The 8,383-nt window shown below is 33.1% G+C and overlaps 1 protein-coding gene across 2 annotated transcripts in view; it reads right to left on the reverse strand.

Moving 5' to 3' along the window:
* The window catches only part of LOC123526196 (uncharacterized), a 76,856-nt gene extending 69,689 nt beyond the window's left edge, over nt 1–7,167 (reverse strand). The window contains exon 1 of one of the 2 annotated variants that reach the window (XM_053520793.1): nt 7,077–7,167. The gene's annotated coding sequence lies outside the window, so the exon portion shown is untranslated. The remainder of the gene's footprint in view (nt 1–7,076) is intronic. The other variant, XM_045305242.2, reaches the window with a different exon arrangement.
* Between the last annotated feature and the right edge of the window lie 1,216 nt (nt 7,168–8,383).

The raw sequence follows: 8,383 nt of genomic DNA on the forward strand, positions 1-8,383 counted from the left end.
ACTGTTAAAGGTATGGTGACACTAAATGTAGACTTTTTCAAGTGAATAGGTTCTCTCTTGTGACTAGTGAATAGTTTCTTTGTGACTAATAAATGATGCATAATATTTTTAGCTAAATCCGATTTCTTTGAGCTCGCTTTGAGGCTTTGCCTTATTTCATATTAAATTACACTTTTTATGCTTTAAACATGGTCAGTGATGTTAGAAATCAACTTCCTGATGCTCTAAAGGCATAACCCCCTTATTTGTATTCATTTTTTGACAGAAAAATAATTTCCGAAAAGTCTCCCTTAGTAAAAAAAAAATCCCCCAAAAAAATTTTTTCCGACCTACCTACCCTAATTTTTTTGAGCATGTTACCGGAAACAAAGAATTTTTTTTTTAGGCATAAGAAATCATAAAAAAATCAAATCTTAAATAACAAAATATTTCACAATACCTTCAGCATATTAAAAATTGGGGGTGAAAAGTCTAGGGTTTGTAAAATTGGGGGTGAAAAGTCTGAATCTTGGACGTTTCGACCCCAAGACATTTCGACCCCAAGACATTTCAACCCCAAAATTTAATTTTCTTGGACATTTCGACCCCAAGACATTTCGACCCTCAGAAATAGTTGTATGTTTTCATTTTTATATTTCTTCAATTTTGCATATTTTAGAAAATATGAATATATTGATCTATATAAATATTCTATTTTTAAATAAATCATACACAAAATACATGACAGTGAATAAACTGCGATGACCGGAAAGGGTCGACGTATGTTTATTATTGGAATTAATTGAATTATTTGTTCATGTGTAAGATAATTTAAAAAGAAAATATATTATGAAAAGTCAGTTTTTAAAGAATTATATCATGTTTAATATATGAATATAAAAACGTTTACTGCATTTATTGCCAAAGCACAGTTAATATCCTTTGTATATATACGGCGTTACAAACACGTGCCTCTGATTAGTCCTGACAGTTTGATTGGATTATCACACCTATTACGCAGCAAAATTTCACCCAATTTCTTCTAACTGATAATATGTAATTAACCAGGTATTTTCTATTGTTAGACTTACACAAGGCGTCGTTTTGCGTGAATGTATTTTATTTTCCTTTCGTATCTTATTCATTTATGATATATATGATTGAATTATTAAAGAAAAACCTTCAAAAATACCTTTAACTTACAAGATACAGGTGTATTATTGTTATTAAATTCCGGTTATGGAAAATGTATTCCGGTTTTTAGGTGAATTCTAGTTTAAAGTGTGACCAAAATCGCTTGAAGTTGTTAAAATCATACTTTAAATCATGTGTATTTGCTAAAATATTTAATATAGAAAAAAGTAAAATACACTCTATATAAATCGCTTGTTAAAATCATACTTTAAATCACGTGTATTTGCTAAAATATTTAATATAGAAAAAAGTAATACGGCTGCCACATTTTCCTTAAAGATATAAAATATGATAATAACTTTTTTCCCCGTACTTAACAGAACAGTACTCGCCTATTCTTATATGCCGCAGTAACGGGGATTTCGTGTTTGATATTTTACAACTGGGATGAATGTCATTCAAAGACAAGAATCTTGCACTTTGTAAATAACAGAAATTTTATTCTGTATTCTGTAAAGCAAATACTTTAGATGTGTGCGTCAAAATCGCTTACGAATATAACATTAAATGCGAAAATAAGCAATATGTTGTTTAATTTCCTATTGTTTTCTTTACATTTTCGCCCAAATTAAAGATAATGTTGACACATGTTTATAAATATACGATGTCACCACAATCGCTTAATTGATTGTTAATTGCATGCGCACTGCCGATAAATATACACGTGCTGTATATCAACAAACAATTAATCAAGGCGTGATAATCCAATCAAAAGTGATATGTTGTTTGTAGTAGCAATTACCATAAAAGAAGTAATTCTTATTCCCATAATTGAAATGCGTAACCTGCATCTCTCTGCATATATATAATCACGTTTTTCTGATTATGATTTTAAATATCAATATAATGAATATGGTGACATCTTAACCTTCTATGAATTACGTTATAATTATTTATATTTGGTTGAATCCCATTGAAATGAGATGATAAATAAATAAAATAAAAATAAATAAGTAAATAAAGAGGTATTAAGGATGTGACTTTATTAAAGTTATTTTCGTAATTAAAATCAGCGAAATCGGCACATGATTTAACAAGAGCTGTCCGTAAGACAGCCAAGCTCGACTATTCGAAATATTGTCACAGAAGCAGGAAATTATTACCCAAAATGTTAAATATCAAAAGAGTTTTAAGTTCGAAACGGGACATAATTTGACCAAAATGCATATCAGAGTTATGGGACTTGATGCTATCAACTAGTTTAATAACCCCGAAGAAACATGTTAAGTTTCAATTCCATATCTGCATTAGTTTTGGAGATAGTAACTTGCATGTAAAACTTTAACCAGAATTTTCTAAGTCCAAAAGGGGGCATAATTTGCTCAAAATACATGTTAAGAGTTATGGAACTTGACCCAGTGAGGTTGGTAACTGACCTAGAAAAAGAATAAATAAGTTTCAAAGCTATATGCCTTTTGGTAATAGCTGTATGTACTTGCACGCAAAACTTTAACCAGGATTTTCTAAGTCCAAAAGGGGGCATAATTTGCTCAAAATACATGTCAGAGTTATGGGACTTGGCCCAGGGAGGTAGGTAATTGATCTAGAAAAAGGAAAAATAAGTTTCAAATCAATATGCCTTTTAGTAATAGCTGTATGTACTTGCAAGCAAAACTTTAACCAGAATTTTCTAAGTCCAAAAGGGGGCATAATTTGGCCAAAATACATGTCAGAGTTATGGGACTTGACCCAGTGAGGTAGGTAATTGATCTAGAAAAAGAAAAAATAAGTTTCAAATCTATATGCCTTTTAGTAATAGCTGTATGTACTTGCACGCAAAACTTTAACCAAAATTTTCTAAGTACAAAAGGGGGACATTATTTGGCCAAAATGAAGGTCAGAGTTATGGGACTTGGTGCTATCAACTAGTTTTATAACCCCGAAGACACATGTGAAGTTTCAATTCAAAATCTGCATTAGTTTTGGAGATAGTAACTTGCATGTAAAACTTTAACCAGAATTTTCTAAGTCCAAAAGGGGGCATAATTTGCTCAAAATACATGTTAGAGTTATGGAACTTGACCCAGTGAGGTTGGTAATTGACCTAGAAAAAGAATAAAAAAGTTTCAAAGCTATATGCCTTTAAATGATAGCTGTATGTACTTGCATGCAAAAAACTTAACCAAGGTGTGACGCCGACGCCAGGGTGAGTAGAATAGCTAGACTATTCTTCGAATAGTCGAGCTAAAAATCATTATTTTTTTTTTGCAGGCCTCGACCTTAGCGGTGGACCGTTGGACCGACGCAACCAAAATATCGGCAGGTCCACTAACTATCAAAAGTTGGGTACACCGACGGTCAACCAATTTTCAGTCACGGTCTGCAAATAAAATAAAACCCTTAAGAGTAAACAAATAGGGGAGAAAATCGTACCCATATCGACGAATTCACAAAACGAAAGTTGATTTTGCCTTAAGTACGGCATTCTACCGTTATAAGCATTGGCGAGTTAAAGTCAGGAGAGCACGAATGGACTACTCCACCGATCGGGCGAGTGGTTTTTACGTGGTATTTACCAAATTGAGAAATTACATCAGGCAAAATTACCTGGATTGACTGGAATTTACCCGCGTATCGTAAAAATATCAAAACGTCATGCTGGTAATTTTCCATTCCACAAGCACGTGCGCCCTATCGTAATGTCTAATTTACATCGCGGTTACTTTTGACACAAAAAACGCGCGTAGTGCATTCATTAGCTCGACTATTCGAAGAATAAGTAGAGCTATCCTACTCACCACGGCGTGGGCGTCGGTGTCGGCGTGGGCGTCGGCGTCACACCCTGGTTAAGTTTTTCGTACCAGTCCACATTTTGACAAAGTCTTTTGAGATAAAGCTTTGAAACTTTCAACACTTGTTTACCATCACCATGTCCAGTTATAGGCAAGAGTACATAACTCCGTCAAGCATTTTGACTGAATTATGGCCCCTTTTGACTTAGAAATCTTGGTTAAGTTTTTCGTACCAGTCCACATTTTTGACAAAGTCTTTTGAGATAAAGCTTTGAAACTTTCAACACTTGTTTACCATCACCATGTCCAGTTATAGGCAAGAGTACATAACTCTGTCAAGCATTTTGACTGAATTATGGCCCCTTTTGACTTAGAAATCTTGGTTAAGTTTTTCGTACCAGTTCATATTTTGACAAAGTCTTTTGAGATAAAGCTTTGAAACTTTCAACATTTGTTTACCATCACCATGTCCAGTTGTAGGCAAGAGTACATAACTCCATCAAGCATTTTGACTGAATTATGGCCCCTTTTTGACTTAGAAATCTTGGTTAAGTTTTTCGTACCAGTCCACATTTTGACAAAGTCTTCTGAGATAAAGCTTTTAAACTTTCAACACTTGTTTACCATCACAATATCCAGTTGTAGGCAAGAGTACATAACTCCATCAAGCATTTTGACTGAATTATGGCCCCTTTTGACTTAGAAATCTTGGTTGAGTTTTTCGTACCAGTTTATATTTTGTGTAAAGTGTTTGACATATGGCTTTGAAACTTTTATATCTTGTTCAGTATAATAGTCTCTATCAATAGGCAAGAGTACGTAACTCTCTCCTCTTTTTTGGCTGAATTATGGCCCTTTTTGAACTTGGAAACTGGTTCTGTTTTGTATATGTCCATGTTTTGTCAAGACTATTTTACATATGTCTTTTAAACTTTAAACACTTGTTTATCATTATGATTTCCATCTCTAGGCAAGAGTACATAACTTTGACAACTATTTTGACTGAATTATGGCCCTTTTTGGACTTTCAAATTTGTTCAGTTTTTCTTACAAGTCAGCGTTTTGTCAAAACTATTTGAACTGTGGCTTTGAAACTTTTAACACTAGTTTATCAACATGATTTCCATCTGTAGGCAAGAGTACATAACTCTGTCAACTATTTTGACTGAATTATGGCCCCTTTTGGACTTGGAAATTAGTTAAATTTTTCATATAAGTCCATGTTTTGCCTAACATATAATTTAACATATTTGCCATCATGGTCACACATTGCCATTTAGTGCAAGACTAATCGAAATCCACAAATACAGGAACATTTTTTGTTTAATCCATTTTTTTGTTTAGTCTGAAAATCTATGGAAATATTTTGACCCCATTCTTCAATCAATTCTTCGAATAGTCGAGCGCGCTGTCATCCGACAGCTCTTGTTTTTTAATATAATCGATTTAAATTTTCAACACCGCTTGAGAACTAATACAGTTTGAATTCTATAACAATTTTAATAAGATATCGACAGGAGTGTAGGCAAAATTCTTTAAAAACGATCAAATTTTCATATAATGTTCTGTAAAATTTCAAACAGCGCGATCTTGATTATTTATTTCTTTCTTAAAGTAAATAAACGGTACATACTATGGTAATAAAATTCAGACTTTTGACCAGGAAGTACAAAAAACACAATTAAAAAATCTTAAATAATGAAAAAGCGGCAGCAATTTAAATACATGGAGTAAAACGATTTTTGGCAAACAGATTTCTGTTAGCGCGGCAGAATAGGTTACGTGACCTAACGAACGTAAATAAAAATGTGGTTTTTATAATAAAGCAGTATGATGTCGTTGCGGTTTTTAATAAGTTTTAAATGATTCTTTGTACATGTATTTTTTGACACAACATTTTGTTAGATATTCTTCTCAAACAATAATGTAAATTTCTTGAGGGCAAATAGGTCACAGAGGTAGGACATCCACTATCATCGTTCACGGTTTGACACATTTACATGTCAGTTTATTCGGGATATTGCACATTCGCTTTTAAAAAAATAAAGAAAAAACTTTTTTACTGATTTCTTCTCAACAATTAAAGGAATCGAGAAAGTACGATCAGACAGTGATGTGTCACATGGCGCGAAAACATGACGTAATGCCATGACAATCTCGGGGAAACTATTCCGCTTTGATCTCCGCTTCAGATGCCACACTAACCGACACACTTCTTTTAGCTCTTTGAGAGGGTGTTAATTGAAGATGAAAACAAGGCCAATTACTTAGTTTATCATAAAAATAATTACCGATAATTAATTGTTGATGTTTTCTTTTTTCACTTTCAACACGGGTCGGGAGGATGATGATTATTGTCCATATTTAGGGACACTTTCCAAAATAATTATTTTTCTGGATAACAGATTGCTACTGTCTTCCATTTTTAATTATTTTAGAAATAAGTCCTGTTGCTTTGAGTCATATGAAGTTATGACGTCTACAACATCAAAATTTATGTGATAGAATTGGAGGTCCACTAAAGTCTGAGCAGGTCTACTAGATTTTAGCAGTTGGTGGACCTGCTGGCAACTGCTGAAAAAAGTTAAGGTCGAGGCCTGTTTTGGAATATAGCCTTTGATGATTTGAAAATTAGTATAAACATATATTATATGAAGGTTATTTTAAGACTGATAATCAGAACGATTTGTTCATAAATTATTTACGTAATAAACGCGGCTTATACATAAATCCCATTATTTTCATCAATAAAAGAATAATTTATAAATGATAATTATTTCGTTTTTGTGAGATAAAAATCACTCATTTTTAAATAACCTTATTTTAACATTTTAATTGGTAATTAAGCATTATTAAATTTTGAAATTGCTCAGTTATCTATAGATTAAAGCTTAATAATAATAATGACGACATTCTTAGATGTTTTCAGACATATCATTGAATGGGGTCGAAATGTCCAAGGAGTTGGGGTTGAAATGTCTTGGGGTCGAATTATCTCTTGGGGTTGAAATGTCTTGGGGTCGAAATGTCTTGCTAGCAAAAGTCTTGGGTGTGAAAAGTCTTGGGGAGTGAAGTCTGGAATTCAAATGAATCTTCACTGAATTGCAAATTAAAAAAGAACTATTAGTTTTGATGCAAATCAATTTTTCAACAACCTACGATCGCAATTACCTTAATCATTGTTTAAAGGGCCGTTTAAAGTTGTGTACAAATAACAAATTTTCACTTTGTGTGTCAACAAAACATTTTCAAAAATGGCGCTCATCTGGGTAAACGAACGCATGATGGAAAGATAGGAATAAAATCCGTCACTATACAGTATTTCTCTTTCCGGACTAACCAAGGTACAATACAAGTCAAATGGTTTTTCGCGGCCAGAAATTTGTACAAACCGGACAGAAGTTGCGAAATTGTCATTTGTGCAGGAATGAAGCGTTTACCATAATGTCCAGTACTGGACAGGTATAGTGACCATGCACGGACGGTTATTAATAAAACCCGGACCAGCCCGGCCCAGCCCGGCCCAAACCACGGAAATAGCCGATTCCGATTGTACGGAAACCACCGGAAACTTACGGACGGAAGGCTAATATAATTACGAATGGTGATACCGTCATCTTAATCAAGGCAAATTTATGTGTTTTTTATTTCATTATTACAAAAGTAGAAGCAAAGTATTTAATATTGATGATACGTATGTTTGATGAAGTATTGCACTTGACATAAACAAAGACCTAAAATAACAAGTTATTTGAATCACACTCAATCAAAGAAGTAATACGTTCGGCAATCGATGTGTCATTTTTTGTATCGCACAGACACGAGATAGCACTTTCAACAGAACTGGACAAGCTAGTTAATGGTACGTCGTTATTTCACACCTAACGATGTGACACTAGGTTGTGTAGTACGGCGAAGGGGTCTATACCGTGCACTGGAAGTATTTATAAAACTTGGTTGCCTGACCAAGATAGCGTTTTAACATATTTTAAAAGTATTAATTCAATAAAAATATCTTGCCTTAGGGAACATATGAATATAAACACACTTATATTAAAGTTGTCAAAGATTTGCATTGATAAGTACACATTTTGCGAAAATTAACTAGAAATGTAAGTTTATGAAATTATTATTATACTCCTTTTGCCTATCTCGGTTGCGCAACCAAGATAGATCGAAAATAGACGAACTTCGAAGCTATGCGCTGTTTTCATACTTGCCATTTGTTTCAGGTTGTTGAAGTATTCAAATTTGAATATAAAACTATAAATTATATCAAAAGCTAAAAAAAATAGTCCACTTTTTACATTTTTTCATATTAAAGGGAGGCAATTACAAAATTTCATAAAAAGTATCAAAGTAAACATTTCCAGAAGAGGTATAACTCTATGTAATAGGTCTTTGTTCCTGAAATACAAGAAAACTGAAAAAATATCATAAATGTTGCTCAAATGATAAATCATATGATTTAGCTTTAA

This window comes from Mercenaria mercenaria, chromosome 1, assembly GCF_021730395.1.
Source record: "Mercenaria mercenaria strain notata chromosome 1, MADL_Memer_1, whole genome shotgun sequence".
NCBI classification, from domain to species: domain Eukaryota; kingdom Metazoa; phylum Mollusca; class Bivalvia; order Venerida; family Veneridae; genus Mercenaria; species Mercenaria mercenaria.